Source organism: Typopeltis vanoorti, chromosome 16 (genome assembly GCF_054136105.1).
Source record: "Typopeltis vanoorti isolate ZY-2024b chromosome 16, IOZ_Tvanoo_1.0, whole genome shotgun sequence".
NCBI classification, from domain to species: domain Eukaryota; kingdom Metazoa; phylum Arthropoda; class Arachnida; order Uropygi; family Thelyphonidae; genus Typopeltis; species Typopeltis vanoorti.
In genome coordinates this window covers 45707154-45725929 of record NC_143564.1, presented here as the reverse complement: position 1 = coordinate 45725929, position 18776 = coordinate 45707154, and the positions used below count along the sequence as shown (strand labels likewise).

The window sequence follows — 18776 nt, the reverse complement described above, 5'->3', positions numbered from 1 at the left end:
TTGATCAAGATGATATTATTACTACTGCTACTTATTATGTGACACCTCCAAGAAGTCCAAGGACTCATTGTGGGTGGACACTCTACTCTACCCACTACATCTCACTGGTCCCTCTACTACTCCAAAATACACAGAACGACTACCATCAACGCCATCTACCGTCTATCGCCACCAGCATTTTAAATCCGCAAACTGTATGTGGTTTCAGGACCGATTTGCCTGTACACGGGATGAAAAACCCAAATTTTCGGGAGGGGAAAAAACCTGCTACTTTTCCTTCAATTGAAAAAGCCCGTATAACGATTTCTTTAGCCACGACGAGAATCTAACTCAGGTCTTCTCCAGTTGAAATGCGCAATGTTCCGTTTTCTTCCAATTGCGCTACAGTTTAATATCATTAACAGTGAAAAATAAAAACTTTGCATTTTCATTGTACTATAAAGAATACAACGATAATTTAAACGTTATGATTAACCTGTGATCAGAGTCACTTTAGTATAGAAAAATGCATGATTTATTTGTTTTTTTATTAATGTTTTAATAACGTTATAAGATGTTAATCCCTAATTCGTTGCATTTATGTTATGTTGCAGCTGAGCATGATATTCTATGTAGCTGCAGTTGTCTGTGAAGACCCAGAAAAAGACGAGAATACAGAAGATAAGGATGGAACTTTGCAGCAGAAAGCATCTGTCTTCAACGATCAAGACGACGGTCGTCGGGACAGTAAATTTGGAAGTCCACAAATTCCTTTTTACCCGAGCTTCGGTGTCGATTATAGTTACGATAGAAGACGTCCAGAGCAGAGATATTTAAATAATGGAGGTGGAGTATATGGTCAGGGCTTTGTAGGTGGTTATAGGGATAATCTTGGTGGTTATCCACCTCTTTTTCCAGGATACGGATATGGACGCACTCCGGGAAGAAACCAGGGATTCAACCGCTGGAATGATTATTATTCGCCTAGATATGACAATCCCTATCGTACCCGTTGCGATTGTAAAGTACCCTACGTTGGATATGGCTATTCCAGCTTTCCCTATGGGTTTGGATATGGAGTATCGCTTGGCTATACTAAGTATAATAATTAAAACAACCATGTTTAACGAGATTGGTCATTTACAATAAAAAATAAAACTTCTTTTCTCTAAGTTTACTTGCGTGCAATATATTTGAACAATTGCCAGTCTTCCTTTTGCATACATTAATAAGTCCGTAGCTTATTAAAAGTGACATCTAAATCAGGGCAGCTTCAGATATGTAAAAAACAAACGTAAGGAGTTAAGCCTAATCACCAGCATTCCAGGAGAATCTGTGGATGTTCCATATGTGAATATTTACACCATTTGTTGATTTATGTTCTTCACCTTCAGTAAAAGGATTTCGCCTTAAAGATAATTAAAGCCTGTATAATATAAGAACCTAAATTAAAACACTGATTAGATGCTGTAATACTAATTTAATTCACGTCTGATGTAACATTTCCCTTCAAGAAAGAATAAAGTATTATTCAGAAGGTATCAAGATAATACAAGTATATACGACACATACAAAACAACCAATAAGTATTCACCGCACAACAGCAGATCATTCAGAATGTACCCTCGGCTATTAATAAGTCTGTCAAACTGAAGGCCACTTCAGCGGTTTTCACGTTTTAGGTAAATGTAGTAGTAATAGGGTGTCCGCTTTGGAATAATGTGCTTCACTTACATAAGGACTTGCCGTGATAAGGTAAAGAAAAGGAAGTGGAAGAAAAGTTTACGCAATGATTTTCATTACTAATCGCACGAAGCAGGCTACCCGGATCTTCACATTTAGCAATCCATAAAAATTGTCAAGGTTAAGTGTTCTAATACAGGTACTGTACGGTTTCATTAACGGAGACAGAACCTGTTTCCCTTAATGAAAGAAGTTGAACTATTTTTTTTATTCGTGTTTCGTGTCCAATGAAAATTCAGTAACACACCAATTAGGAAAGATCAGCATCTTTATAAGCACGTCTCTTCGCTATAATACTCTGAACGTAAATATCCATCGCGATTTTTTTTTTTTTCTGAAATAATTAAATCCATCATCAAGCCATATTGAAGAAGAAAAATCGAAGAATTTTTAATTCTTTCTGAAGTAATAAGGTGATGTTAATATTCAAATACTAGCTAAACACTTGCCGATGAATTCAAATATAAAACTAGCTGGCGAAAAATGACAACTACTTGATTATGATTTTTATCGTCCAATGTGCGACTCCCATCCCTAAATTGATTAAAGCAGGTTCGAAATATTATCAAATCAACACAGACCAGTGGCGCACCCAGAAGGGGGGCGAAGGCTCCCCCTCCCCCAAAGAAAAAGGAAAGAACACTAGAAAATTAAAAAAAAAAAATCAATCTTTTCCTAATTAAAATTCATTTCTTTTATTTATATTGTGTCGTGTCTTCTATTTCTGTACTACTTATAAATTAGCGATCATTGCAGATGCTCAGTCATAGGTCATATGCGATGCGTAGTGTGTATTCTCAAATCGTCTACTCAAATCGGTCCCCCCCCCCCAAGATTAAATCCTGAGTGCGCTACTGACACAGACTATAGCAAACAGTTCTAATTGCATAATTTCCCAAGGCGTTATTGAGAACTTCATTTTTATAGAATCACAATCAAATCACATTATAACAATAAGAGCCGATTTTGGAAACTTATCCGATTAAAGATTGGGTTAAACAAGATGAAGCAACGTTACAGCTAACTGTCGGGGTTCATTGAATCAGCAAGGAAAGAAGTAGCGGCATTTAGAAGAGTTTTGTGTCATATGTGGTACACGGACCGAGCGAAAGGGAATGCTGTTGAAGAACTATTCTATATAGACACGAATTTGAAGCTTGGCGCATCTAGTCCCAGTGATCCGTTCAACGTTTTTGTTATAAGAGGGAGAGTCAAGTGGTGTAGATTCTGTCAACAATCTCAAGGTTCCCAGAAATTTATCTAGTGGCTCACGTGCGATCTATCAGGCAATGTTTTCGCTTTTGTTTTCTATTAAAACTGAAGTCGCATAGATTTACAGAAGCACCTAATTTGAAAACATGCATGACCAAAGTTCGCGTTGTATAATGTGGAGCACTGTTGATAACTTACAAAGTTTAGCAGCTTTCAATTGCTTTGGTCACTTCGGTGAGGAAATATGTACTGGTATGTGGAACATTTCTGTGTCATATATATAGCGGTTATAACTGATAATTTCCTGAATGGCCTTATTCATCTTGCGTAACCTTAACAAAAGAATCGGTGTCATTGGAATTAGTGTTATTGTTATTTTATTTATTTATGGTTTTTTTAAGGTTTAAATCCAGTTGTTTCAGCTATGTGCTGCTGGCCTTTTTAGAAAATGACAAAGAGGTGAATATCGACTGATCTGCGACGGGGATAGGAAGTGGTAAGGTGTTCCTCCCGAGTTTTAGAGGGCAAATGCTACCACTTTCCAAATTCGGCACAAAATCTTTCTAAAGATTTCTGATATACTAGATCAGTGTTTCTCGAAGTAAGAATAGTCACGTGCCACTTTTCTTGGACACGACCTCATCAGAGTTCCACCATCCTAAGAAGCGACATGGAAAATCAGGGCTATAGAAAAACTGTTATGACGTTAATACAATTTACGGAAGGAAAAAAAAAACAACATTTTAAAGGGGAAAAAACCTTTAATGTGAATACAAAACAAATTATTATTTAATGCGAGGAATGGAATTACTTGTTCGACATTCTAGGGCAGGGGTTTTAGCCGCTGGTCCATTGTAACTGGACTTAATAAAAATTCATAAAAAAAAAAAGAAGTCCTATGATAATTAAGTCAACATACTCCGCTATTTATAATACCATAAACGTGTATTGAGATGCGTTTGAAATTCTGTTCGTCATTCGCAGGCCGACCACGTAGATTTGGTTACACCCGGCGATGTCTCTGCGGCGTCCTATTCACGTTACTCACGGGTTCCACCGTCCCTTAGTGGCATATGCTTTGGTTTGCTTTCTACTTAAATTACACATAAGTAATATTTTCTTCTAGAAAAAAATTAAGACAGATCGGAAGCTTAATCCTTATTAATTGTGTATTATCTATCATTCTAGGGACAGAAGATGTTTAATTATAGAATTATCGCCCATTTAATTATTTCGTATCTTTCGAAATTTAATGATGTGTTTACGGCGCGTCCTACTGGAAACACGAGTACTATATTTTGGAAAACGCTGACCTTGGTACCAGAAATGAATGCCGATCTCTGTGCTGTTTTTCAGTATTCAATTTCAAAGCTATCGAATTTGAAGTCCTGCCATTTTTCTCACAAAATATCTCAGGTTACGTCCTTTTTCTGTGATTAATAATACTGAGCTTGCCAGATAAGACGATCTCTCTCTCTCTCTCTCTCTCTCTCTCTCTCTCCCGTGCTCTCATTCATTGACTTCTAAACTTTCGCAAGCACACCATCTCTGCAGCGTCCTCAGCCTCCAAAAACAGTCTCCAAATCCCCTCAAGACGTAACTCTTCAAATATACAGCTATTCACATTGCATTCATCCAATCCACCGTATTTTAGAATGCTGTTTTCGTATTTGTGTGGTGCTCTAAAATTTTTCTTAAGAATCGCTGATGCTGCTCAAAACAGGAAAGTTCAGCTTCATATTTCAATCTCTCGGGCTCACACGAATTCCTGTTTCCTTGTTAACCCTTACGGGCACTCTTCTATTGAACTATTATTCAGCATTTCTGCTACCTACAATAAGCCCGGATGGCGGCGGCAGCAGCAGCAGCCCAACATTCATTTAAAATTCAACTGCTAACCACCAAAGACCTTTGTCACTCCTTTATCATTTCATCTACCTCAGTTTTCTGAAACAGCCTTCCTCATAAAGTATCTGCCAAAGATTACACTTCCAGCTGTCCAAAACGAACACCATTAGATTTCTTCCTTGTTAACCCTTACTCTAATTTGCTATATGCCTTTTCACCTTTCATGTGTGTGAGAACAAATAAATACAAACATTAAAAAAATAAATAAATCGATTATTTCATACAACACATTATGAACCTTTGTGCGTACTGTAATTATATAAAAATAATATTTAAATAATTATGAGTGTACAATTTTATTTAATATACGCTACTCGTGATTTTGTACTGTATTATATTCGTTGATTTAAAGAATCTCATGCGGGATTACAGTTGTACCAATTCTTTCTTTGACACAATTCCACTCGGATGCTTGCGAAGGGGTGCTTTCAAACCTTAACCCGAAATATCTTCCTTACTAATCGTGCAGAACAAGACTGATAGCACATAAATCCATCTTTCGGATTTATCATTCTTTGCCTACCCCATTTCCTCACAGCAAAAGTTAAGCCTCGTTTTGTCAACTGGAGATGCAACCTTCATTGTTACAGAAGTCACAAATTAACATAGCACACGAAGGGAAACCAGAGTTTCTAGATATTTAGTTCGGGGTCAACTTCTTCGTGACACCCACGCCTGCAGTTCGAACAACATACAAGGAACTACTACTGGTAAGCGTTCATCAGTCACACATGAAAGTAATGCCGCAGTGTCTTCTTATTCATTCCATAAGCAGAATTCAACAGAAATTCTTGTATTCCGGGTCGTATTATAAGAGGTATTTTCAATAACAATGGTATTTTTTCGAGTAAAAGACGTCATTTAAACATATCTCTCTCTGTAATAACTTTGAGCATCGCTAGATATATAATCAAGAGGTTATAGCTGAGGTGTTTTGAAGTAAAAACAAAATAATAGAAACATCGGTTTTATCGTGTGTATCGCACACACACACACACACACACACACACACACACACACACACACACACACACACACATAGTTTTGAACTTGAGAAACCACAAAATTAGGAACTGACGAAAAATGACATACAAAAGGATTCTCTCAAGCCTATGCAACTGCTTTGAACTGATTTAAGCGTTTAATAAATATAGAACTGGATTCACGAGATGCATACCGCCATATCAAGAATGTCAAATAAGTGAGCGGCAATAAGATTGATGTGGCACTGAAGAGGATCGAAAAGAAATTCTGTTCGATAACAAACATTGGCGTAGGATGCTTCAACACAGCATTGCTCAAATCATTGGTGCATTACCATTGTCACTGTAATGAATTAAACTCGGTGTACTCACCACAATAACTGACGACAGAAGTTATTGAAACGTTGCAAATAAGTGATTTAAACTGATTCGAGATTCTCTGGCTGAAGTAAGGAGGGAAAAAAAAAAGAGTACTGAAAGGGAGTATGTCTATGGTGAACATATAGCAGTAGGCGTAAGCTAATTTGTATCGCCACCTTAAAAAAAGTAATCAAATACATAAATAACATTTTTTATTTATAAACTAGTTGTAATAATATAAGTTTGTCAACTGCAGTAAAATATAAATCAGAAAGTGTAACATAAAATTCAGTATGAAAAAAAAAATAAATAAATAAAAAAACACGTTAACACCTTTAAAATCGGTCGGATTCCCGGTCTTTATTTGAGAAATCTGAATCTTGAACGGATTTCTCTCTGTGTGCTAGACGTTATGAAGGTAAAGGCACATCAGATGCAATCCTTTTTTTCCTAATAATCCAGTAAACGGTTTTTTTTTTGTTTTTTTTTTTTTTGTATGTGTGAATTGTAAGGTTAGAAACTGGAGTTCCTTTAGAAAGAGAGAGAGAGAGAGAGAGAGAGATTATCAGAAATCGACTGAAAAACTAAACGGAACACTCTACGAGTAGTCTGTGTTCTCTAGTCGGTGACTGCAGTCAAACTGCAAGTCGTCTTTTATTGATCTAGTATCACAGAGTCACACCTGCGTATTCATCGTAATATGAAATGAGATAGAATTAGTTTCAATACCAAAGAACAACAATAATGATATTAAATAGAACTTTATTGGACAGGTCAATTTTTTTTCGCTAAGGACAAAATTACTCCTTACACGATATCAATAAAATCCGTAAGGGCTGATTTTATTGATATCGTGCCCAATGATATAGTTTTGGTATTAGTTAGATCTGTTTTATTGGCAAGAGGATTATAACTGACAGCAATAATTTCGCACTGGCCATGGTATTTTATGAACGTTGCTATATAGCTCTTAAAATTCATTGACTTTTTTGTTTAGGCTCCAGTCCAACATTTAGAGTGGCAAAAAAGAGACAAAACAAAATTATATGTCTATAGTATGTCAACCATCCACAAATCCACGTTTCACAAAGGCACTGTAACATATTTGGGGAATTCATGGGATTTTTTTTAAATATATGTTGCCCTATATCTCCTTGTTTCTAATACAACTTATTAAACTGATTATGAACAGTTGAATTTTGAAAGAGCTATTATAAAAGGAGAAATCAAATACGCCTATGGCCACTTCAATGAAATGAATAACACATATACATATTAGGTTAGTTTTTCACCAAATGACGATATTGCTAGAAGGATCACAGCTTTCCCTAATGAAGTATAAAACACATCCAAAAGGTTCAGAGATAGTTTCGAATATTTAATTTAATTTATTCATTTCTTCACTGAAGAAAGAGCAAAAAAAGCTTCGGGTTGACAAAAGTTGTTGGTTAGAATCTCAACGAGGGTCATACAATAAGAGTCATAAGGCCACAGCATATTATTCTGGTCATTGCATGATTTCTCTGCCTGTTTGTGTGTTTTGCTGCAATAAAATCCCTGACACCCTTCATGTGAGACACGCTAACTCATCTTCAACTGAAAAGTCCTGAAAAATGTTCCTTGGATAGACAAGATTCGAAGACAGGGTTCTTCGTCCGAAGGACAAATGTTGACTTCCCTGTGGAAGCGTTTTGCACTTCTGAAAATTTTGCACAAGCACAAATAAAAAAAAAAAAAAACATTCATTCAAAAATGGAAAGGGCACCAAACTGTACTTTGTCCCAAGCACCAGAAAATGGATCTCTGCCTAAATTTTATTTTAAAAATTATATCAGAAATCTGATAATAATTCTGATTTGCACCTAGTCCTGCACTTCTCATTTTTGTGAAGTATCTTAAGGCTGAAGAACTTCACCTTGAGACAAAATTTTGGATGCAGGGCACCTTTCCACAAACCTACGACAAAAGTGTCTAAACATGTCCACGTGGCAGGTTATACCAGTCATGCAGAGAAGGTTGCGTTTTTAATGCCCAGCATCACGAACTAATTCGTTATGCATGTCTCAAGCATTACTCCTCATAATTACAACAGCTGCCAGTCCTTGTCATCGGTTTCTGTCACTTCGTAGACCTTGAAAGTGCAAGGTAATCGCCATAACCCCAATGATAATTCCTCAACCTAATAACCTGGATTTTCGAGTCATCATACGGAAAAACTCCTTTCATCCCAAGCGTTTACGCGGAGCAACACTAAAGAAACGTGTAGAGAAGCTCGACCAATAACAGACCTTAAATACTCGCCAAACCGCCCATAAAGAATGTACAGGAGAGCGGTTTAGAGAGATTGTTCTTGAGGAGTTTTTCAGTACAAGAGGATACACGAAGTCAGGAAGTCAAAGAAGATCCAGATAATGGAAGAATTCCAGGTAATATTTCTATCGGTATGCTATCAATAATATAAAGACTGACCAAATGATAAAGTAAACGTACCGTGTACTCTGAAACTATTTTATCACAGCTGAATCACATGAATGGAATTACAGCATCTTTCTCTAATTTTAGTTGTTGTTTTTTTTTTTTTTTTTTAATTTTCTATTTAATCAGCGTGTGTGTGTGTGTGTGTGTGTGTGTGCACGCTGTAATCAATAAGGAAGTACATTGGTATTCCTGCATGATCTCAGATGACATGTATCATTCTAACTTACACTATACCATATATAAATGTTTGGTGTTTCAATAAAATAAGGCACTGATTAAAAGATCTATCTTGGGTATCGTTAAATTACTTAATTCATTTATTTATTGTTAACTTAGCCGTTAATAAGGTGGATAAAACCTCTCATTAGGCTGATTAATTGGCACATAATGTTTAAATCGGCTTTCTTCAAGCTCAAAATATGTAAGGAAACGAATGTGGATCTTTAATGACTACAATGAATTCCTCTACCTATTCTAATAATAAAACACTGCTCCATGGCTACAGTAAGTTGTTTTTCTGTCGTAATAGTAAAGCGAAATTGCAGACAGTGTTAGTTATATTGTCTTTCCTCATTGCTGCAGTATTTGAAAGATCCACTACTAAAGACTTCGATTTGATTCTTCCATTTCTTGTCTGAAATCTGATCAGCCAATAAACGTTCTAGTAGTAGTAGGATATTCTCAAATATTGCTTCTGTGAAAAGGCAAAGTACGCTACCCAGGAGAAGGGTAGCTTTTCTATTATGACAGATATCAAAATCAACTCCATTAAAGAAAAAAAAAAGCAACTCCACCAAATAAAAGGTGATCAAACCTTTTCAAGACAGTAGGCTTTGCCTTGATATATTTTTTTTCTTACCATACTTGATAGCAAGAATGTTTCTTAAGAACTATTATTCAATTGGGAAAGAATCCAAAAAGGGAAGAAGATTAGTGTGAAAAGATAACTACAGCATTTTATTCTCTGGATTCATTTAATATCCAGAGAGCTATTTATACACTCCGTGTGGCTCAATAAAAATATACTTTGCCAGTTTATAAAAAAAAAATAAATAAATAAATAAAAAAACCTTAAATTTGCGTGAAATATTTTTTCTTACTATTTTAAATATTGTTATTAGATAAAGTAATGAAATAAAGTACACGATCACCAATAAAATGATAAAATCAAGCACCAGTACAGTAATGGATTTGTAACATTTGATTGTCTATCTTTTTCATCTTATTGGTCTTTAGCAGTTGGTGCAGAAAGCGATTTTTGACCTGACGAAAGTGAATATGATATTGGAAAGGGGCTATCTAAAGTAACTGTCGTGTTGATTATTTTTTTAAAAAGTATGTTATGCTTCCAAATAATTTATTTTTATGTATTGCAATACTAAACATTAAAATCTCATAAAATCATAACATGTGTCACGTATTCATACAATCTTATCTATTAAAGAATAAAAAGACAGGTTTTATTCAACACATATGCAGGGCCTTACTTAGGCATAAGTGCACAAGGCTCTAGCTGGGGGAGCGAAAAAATTATGGCCAATTTAAAGGCCCCAAACAATGAGATGAAGACCCTAAAGCATTCCAGCACTTCTGGGGGCCGCTTCCCGCTTCGGAAAAAGTGTAAATACGGCCCTGTACATATGATAAGCAAATGAGGCAATATTTATTGATATTGATATAAGGAGAACTGTACAAGTACGTCATCCAAAAATCATTGTACTTGCAACATAACAGAAGGAATTTTTATCATTCATTCAAAGAGATAACCTATAACAAAATAAATAAGATACTAAAGAAATGATAAGATAATCATAGGACAGTAAGATTAGAACCAAATGTTATATAAATAATAATATGAGTCACAGATAACATAATTATGATTTTTACGTTCATCATAATTTATGATTACGACGAACGTTTATTGGCTGATCAGATTTCAGACAAGAAATCGAAGAATCAAAACGGAGTCTTTAGTAGTGGATCTTTCAAATACAGTACTGTAGTAACGAGGAAAAGCAACGTAACTAACACTGCAATGCTGCTTTACTTATCTGAATAAATTACAAGCTTTTTGGTTTAAATCATAGTTTTATAATCCGTTATGGAATACAAATAAATTTTAGATTAAACGCCTATATAGCCTTGTGGAAGTAATGTTTTCATCCAAAGCCGTTCTGCTTTCGAATGTAGTCTCCAACTAAGGAACTTTTTCTAACCCTTTCTTCGACCGATTCACGTGTGAGTCGATCTCTAGCACGAGCAAGTGGGTTTTTCTCCCGGAAATTCGAGTTTTTCTCGTAGGTTTGCATAAATTCAAGAAAATCGACGGTAGAACACATCATTTCAGACAAGAACGTACAGTGTCATGGCTATAGACCACGAGATGGCAACATTTGTCTGCCTCTCTTCATCGGGTGCCGTTTATAATTAGCAATAGTCTTGGGCAAACTATGTCTGATTGCTAGTAGAGATCGAACTGTTCTCTCAGTCTTTAAAAGTTAGACAGGACTAAAATGGCTTCGTCTACTTCCTATATGGAATAAAAGGCGTTTGAAGATTTATTTTTTTATTTTATTTTAAATGTACGTTATCTTAATACATGATAGCCAATTAAGGCTACTTGGCAGTTCATCTAATAGATGAAAATTCATTTAGAAAGTTCATCCCATCAGAAGATGAAAATTCATTTAAATATTCAGGCAGCGATGTCTATAAGACTTCAGTTTCAAGCTAAACATTGAGTTGCTACAACTGAGAGACTTACTATTTTTTATCCAATTATTTATAACATATAACGTTAATGCAGGCAACCCTGGTTATACTGGTTTCACAATTTGATTATTATATTCATTTGTTTCTTTTCTGAGTACAAGCAAACTAACGCGAACTTTTCTTGAAAGTGGCAAAGAAATCTAGAGGTTATTTTCTGCTAACTTTGTGTAGTAAAACCGTCTGTCAAACGAAGTTCACTATAAAGAAGTCAACTCCCAGTCTTACTACAAGTCAGCCATTTTAGGTGCGTTTCAAAATGTGTATACACCTGCAAAATTCCCATCCGTACGTAATTATTTTGAATGGACAGAATTTATTGAAAACTGGCTGACGTAATTCCTATACATAAGCCAGGCAAAGACCCACACCTACCGCAAAATTATCGTCCAATTAGTCTTATCTCAAATCTGGGTAAGATTGCAGAGAAGGTCATCCTCTCACGACTCCAAACCTCAGTAAATGACCTAAACATCCTCCCTAAAGAACAGTTTGGTTTTAGGCAACACCATAGTAGTACCCATGCAAATCCACAGAATTGTGGAATACATCACCACCAGCTACAACTGGCACCAGTGCACAGGCGCTGTTTTCCTAGACTTATCCAAAGCATTTGACAAAATCTGGCATTTTGGACTCCTGCAAAAACTTATCTCAGCCGGTACCTCACTAAAAATTGTTCACTTAATCCATTCATTTCTTCAGAATAGATCAATGCAAGTAAAAATCAACGGTTCTACATCCTCCCAGCGCCACATCTTTGCTGGAGTGCCGCAGGGATCTCTACTGGCTCCGTTGCTGTTCTCTACATACATGTCAGACATCCCACACAATCCGACCACTTCCATTTTGGCCCTGTATGCGGACGATACGGCAATACTAACCAGATCTCTCAAACCCCATTTCATTACCAGAAAGCTTCAAGAAAACATTCTAAAGCTGGAGGGTTGGTTCTCTAAGTGGAGATTGGAAGTCAACCCACCCAGAAAAGCTCAGCCGTTCTTTTCTAAAAAAGGCCAATGTCTCCTGCAGGAGATGTGTTACTATTCAATACTAAAATTCCCTGGAAGACAGAAACAAATTACCTGGGTGTGATTCTCGACAAAAAGCTATCTTTCAATCAGCACACTAAGTCTGCGTGCACAAAGGCATCTAACGCCATAGCTCAGATCTATCCGCTAATTAATAGAAATAGCAAGCTCAGCAACAGAATCAAATTGCAACTATACCTGATGACAACTCGTCCTATAATCACCTATGCCTCTCCGGCCTGGAGCCACACCTCTAATGCTAACATTATCAAAATATAGCGAGTGCAGAACAAGTGCTTGAGAATGATTCTGAACGCCCCGTGGTATGTTAGAAACAATCAACTCCACAGAGACACAAATATTCCCTATATTTTCTCTTTTCTGCAGTCCTTAGCATCCAAGTTTTTCCTAAAGACGTCCACACATCCCAATGATTTGGTTCAGCAAGCCGCAGCATACGATCCAACGGATATATTCAAATACAGAAGACCAAAAGCTATATTAGCCTCCTTTAGTGATGCATAATTTCCATGCCCGCTCAGGGCGAGCAATCTACTTATAAATTTTACCTTCACTGTAACCACAACAGATAGCGGGGAATATGAAAAGAATCTTGCTTCACCCCTAAAGTCATAAATGTCAATTGTCAATTGTCAATTATTGAAAATTATTATTTGAAATCCACGCAAAAATTGTCTAATTATTATAATTTTTGCTTAATTCAGACTATTTGAAGCAAAAGGGGTAAAATAACTTTCGTGTCCCAACATGTTCAAAATTATCGGTAGGCATGAACTGAACTATCGGTATCAATAAGTAACGGTTGCCTATCGATTTCCAAAAGTTAATTAGTGCTAAAAAATATATTTCTACCTGTTCCCTTTAGAGAATAAAAGGCGTCAGATTTTATTTCGTTCTTTCATTTCTATTTAATATTTACAGTTGCTTGCTAATTTACCTCTCAATTTTCTACTTTTATTCCAACTTCAAAATCGCTCACATTAAACAAATGGGATTATCTCACGACCAGTCCTCTTCAATTATGCCACCTATAATTTTGTTTAACCAAAAAATCGTAAATCACAAAACAGGAAATAGGCAAGCGATATTCAGTTATTAAAGAACCTGCCATCAGTGGCGGCTCGTGGCTTGAAATCGTGGGGGGGGGGGGGTGCAACTTTCGAAATATACATACACACTATAAGTACAGTGTATACGTGTTTGGATAAAATATCAAAATTATGGTAAAAATTTTAAAAAAAATTAAACATGAAAAAATATTGTTTATTATCGATAAAATTATACAGTTTGGTATAATTCAAACTCACTTAAAAATAAAATCCATTCCTTTAATTGTAATTAAAGGAATGGATTTATAATTTTTGGACATTACAATTAAATCCTTTAATTATAATGTCCAAATATTTCAAGAGACGGAGTAAACACGATAAGCACTACGAACACTCTACTACTGGCACAAACTGTATATAAACAACAGTGGAACTGAGCGACGGACAGTGCCGCATTACGCTAATAGCTCGCATCTCACTTTGACGTGCATATGCTTGCGCGCGCGTAGCAATATGGCACTGTGGTAAACACAGTGCTGGTAGCGTCCTTCACCCTCCTAAGTGCTACGAGATGAATTTTTTATTATTTTTTATACAAAATAAAAGAATTGTATAGGATTGTTGATGATACAATTAAATATTACAAGCAAATATAAATAAATTAATAAATATATTTATATATCGAAAAAAATTGGGGGTGCTGCAGTTCCGTAGTGCCTATGCACGAGCCGTCCCTGCCTTAAGTACGTAAGGTGCCTAGTTAGTAACAGTAATTTCATCCGTTACATAAAATACTCTAATTTTAATTAATTAGTAGCACACTACTATTATATGTGTTTCAGATATATCTAAAATGGTGTGTTAAATAGAAACCATAAAGTCAACCTCGGTCATGTAACCGGAAATCTCGGACCGATTCGAGATGTAGAAGATGGAAATACAGGATCATAAAGTCCAGCAAATGTGTTTAAACTGATCAAATAACATCAATCACATTTCAACCAATAGAAGGCAATCGAGTTTATTATTATTATTATTATTATTATTATTATTATTATTATTATTATTATTATTATTATTATTATTATATGACAATCCCATCCAACAAAGGCTACGAACCTATACCACATTGATACTCTAGGAACGGGGAGGGTGCTAAATGTTGGATAATCAGTGAACCCTGCTCTAAAGATCTCATACAAAGAACGTCTTCAACCTAGTTTAGGCCTTCAATACGAGGTGGTGATCTCACACTGTTCGATGAATCGCTTACCACTTAAAACATTCATAAAAACATCCATAATAGCGGAATCTCGTAGTATGTATTTGAGAGCGAAGATTCCATCGCATTGTATCCATTTAGCCATCCAACCGGCAACTGAATGCAATGTGAGTCTGACACCATCCAGAATAGATTAAAACAGCAGATAACCACCATGATAAACCTTAGCTACCGCTACGATGAAGAAACATCGGCATTGAATACCAGAAGATTATAGTAAGATGTCATGCAGTGAAATCCCGATACTGATATTGCATAAGAATAAGACAAACGTATGGTGACAACAACACAAAGTTAGAGATATATTCTTTGCACACAAGAATGCATGATGGCGGATAGAAAAGTTGAGTCGGGCTTGTTTTCCTGACGCTACTTTGTTATTTCATCCCAACAGAGGAAAGGTTAAATTGTGGGATTGACCTAAACATTGTTTCACAGCAGACCATGTACATGCAATAATGATTACAATCTTCCTGTAAACGGCCGTCAATGATGGCCGTTTACAACAGGATTATGCGCCATATATATATATATATATATATCCCCATCTCAGTCGCTGGATCTCAATCTTAATCTCAGTCTCATTCAGCATTTTTGGATTGTAGCAGAACGCGATGTTGTTGATAGAAACTGAACTTAAGCAATGTTATCTAACTGCAATAACTAGTGTAGTGAGCGCGCACGTTCACTAGGCACACACACACACACACACACACACACACACACACACACACACACACACACACACACACACACACACACACACACACACACACACACAGGCTTCAGTTCGATTACGGTCATCAACTACAGGAACCTTTATCAGTAAAACTAATTTCAGAATTATTATCTTTGCCAAAGGTAAGTACGTATTGTTTTTTTTTTTCCCAGAAGAAACTTGGATTTTTACCTGAAACTCGGAAAATGGAACATATATAACCCTATACAGATAAATACTGTTAGTATTAGGAAGCTCGTCTTTCAAGATCCAATTACAATTCTGATTTCCTAAAGTTAAGGCTACTATTCTTTTATTACTATATATTAGTAATATAGTAGTTTATATATATATATATATATATATATATATATTCAAGATACCAAGTAATTTTATATAAACTTGGTTTTTAATCCTATTTCCCAAGTAAGCAAACAGACAAGTAAAGTTTGCGCCTGCACTTAGTGCAAGTCTGAGGCAACTCGTGGTAAAGGTAGATTAAGCTCTGATTACTCTCCTTATTAATTCACCTTTACCACGAGTTGCCTCAGACTTGCACTACGTGCAGGCGCAAACTTGACTTACTTGTCTGTTTGCTCACTTGGGAAATAGGATTAAAAACCAAGTTTATATAAAATTACTTGGTATCTTGAATACATAATATACCCAAGTTAAAAAACTTTCTATATATATATAAACTGAAAATGGCGACTCAACACCGAAAGAGTTTTGTGTGCAGCAGTTTCATTCTATGAAATATCAAGATTTGATTCCCCTCTTCTTTTCTTATAGGGGGGGGGTCGTGAAGATTCAATATTCGTCATTGTTCCCAACACTGAAAAACGAGAAAAGAATTGCATATGGATTTGTTTCCAAAAAACTGATCGTTACACATTTGTAGAATCTATGGCACGAATGCGAATTTCTAAATTTCTTTATTGAATTCACAATAGTTGTTTGACTTTTAAGCGTAATACTTTCGTTTGTTTGCTTTTTTTTTTTTCCATTGGAAAATAAATTTTTGTAATCGCTTGAAAACAGCTTAAAATCACTTCGTAAGTGACCATCTATCAAACAATTAAAAAAAGAAGAAAAGTAAATGAATAATTCTCTGTTTATATCAGCAATGTAGGACAATTGTTATGCTTGTCAGAAACTACGTCACTGTGAAGTAATATTTTAGCGTCGTCTTTAATCTGACCTCTTTCTTTTCCCTTAGGCTGTCCGTTATCTTCTCGTCGTTGCAGTGCTCCTGTGCATCATAACTTCCCATAGCTTGGTAGAGACTTACAACATTCCATTCGTTGCGGTGTTCGATCCTCCAGGCGGCGACATCCCACCCCCTGACGTCAGTAGCTACAAGAATTACTTAAGAATGTACAACGTGGATCCTAGCCTAGCCCTTGAATCTCTTGTTCATTACAGACGTGCTGAACCTGATAGGAAATACAGCATAAGACAACTGCACGAACGCTGACGTGTTTCAGACCAGAATTACTACCTGTTTTTTTTTGTAAATATTTTTAATGATGATCACGATGACGAAAGAATTTCAAATATGCGCTTGAAGCGCCACAAGAAAATGGAAATAAGGCTTAATAATGCTATTTTGAATCTTTCATAATAACAAAAAAAAATGCAACCGGATGAAAAATTAAAATTAGGGAAGAATAAAAAAAAAAATTGTTTCCCCTTTATGTAAACAGTTATAATTGCTAAAATGGAAGTTCTTTTTCTCAAAAAAAAAAAAAAAAAAAAAAAAAAGAAATTTGAAATAACTTATAATAACGTTTCACTAATATTGCAAAAGAATGTTCCCAAAGCAGCGGTGCCTTTAATATCATTATTATTATTATTATTATTATTATTCCTGATACCTCCAAGGAGTCCGAAGACTCATCGTGGGAGGACATCTACAACTGTCTCTGCACCTAACCTCTACTACGAATCATCATCTCTATCAACGCCATCTGCCGCCCACCTCCAACACGACCACAACTAGTAATTTTTGTCTGTAAATTGCGTGTGTTCTGAAGGGCCGATTTGTATGTATTATTGTTTTAAAAACATGTACAAAGTATGCAATATTATATTAACTGTGCATGCTTTAGTCATTAAATTTAATCTGAAGTTTGCCTCGCTTTAGCGTGTGTATTAATTGTCTTCCAAAGATGCAGTAGAATAAAAATAGCTGTTTTACTAATACCGACTAGGAGCTATATTTTTATTATTTTTGTAAATACACACACACAACAATAACCCGAAAATATTTTGTATTTTTTATTTGCCCAGCATTAATAAATTTGCTAATGCTCAACATTTTTTTTATTTATTTACTGTATTTATTTTTTTATCATTTTTATATCACTTCCACAAAAGAAAGGCCGCAAAGCCTATAACAGATCAATGCCGTGTGTGTGCACGCTCGCAGGAGTTCAAGAAAAAACTAATAGGTTCATATTTATTTATTTATTTATTTATTTATTTGAAGAGTCTTACCTTAATAATTACCCCAAACTACAAATCTTTGAGGAATACTTCATGGACAAGGTTGATACGCGGAGCCGAGGAAGATGGGATGAAAGATAAATGGGAATAGCAGTTCGGTGAATCTGCAATTCAAATGTAAAAGAATGTTGAGCGAGGTGTTACTGTAAATTGAGCAGAAATGGCAGACACGATGGATGCTATTTGCTAGTCTGCTGAATAGCGCCCATGGAAATATCTTTAGAAGAGGCACAATGGGGAAACTAGGATCATCTGTAATACAGTGCCTGTAGAGAGTCTGTAAGAGTGGGGTTATCAATAAGAATGCCCTTTCCTGAACAGCATGACGAATTTCTTAATTCGTCATGCTGTTAATATACAGAGTTAGTAGCTGGAGAGATGAACAGTAACCTCCTGAGCTTAAAAAAAAATAATAATAATAAGAGGAAGATATATAGAAGTGATGTTGTTATGCCAGAATAGGCCAGGATCCAAGAAGCGAGATCTGGTCTTGACCAATAGCTGAGCACCGTCAAAGGAAAGAGGAGAGAGGGTGAAGAACCAAGTCTTTTTGCGAGAAAAAGACAAATGTGTTTTGGAAGCATTAAAAGTGACTAGAAATCTATGCATCAAAAGATTTCATGGAGATCAGCGTCCAGCAATGACAGCAGATGATTCTAAAGCTCGAGATGTTTGAGCATTGCAATGTTTGTCGTACAAGTAAGAGGATTAAACAGCGCTATCATCAGCAAAACT

The 18776-nt window shown here is 35.8% G+C and overlaps 1 long non-coding RNA gene across 1 annotated transcript; it reads left to right on the top strand.

Moving 5' to 3' along the window:
• The first annotated feature begins 8528 nt into the window (after positions 1 to 8528).
• LOC150097993 (uncharacterized) lies at positions 8529 to 17738 on the top strand. Its single transcript, XR_016549610.1, has 2 exons — positions 8529 to 8611; positions 16753 to 17738. It is a non-coding gene; the product is annotated as an uncharacterized LOC150097993 (long non-coding RNA).
• Positions 17739 to 18776: the final 1038 nt, after the last annotated feature.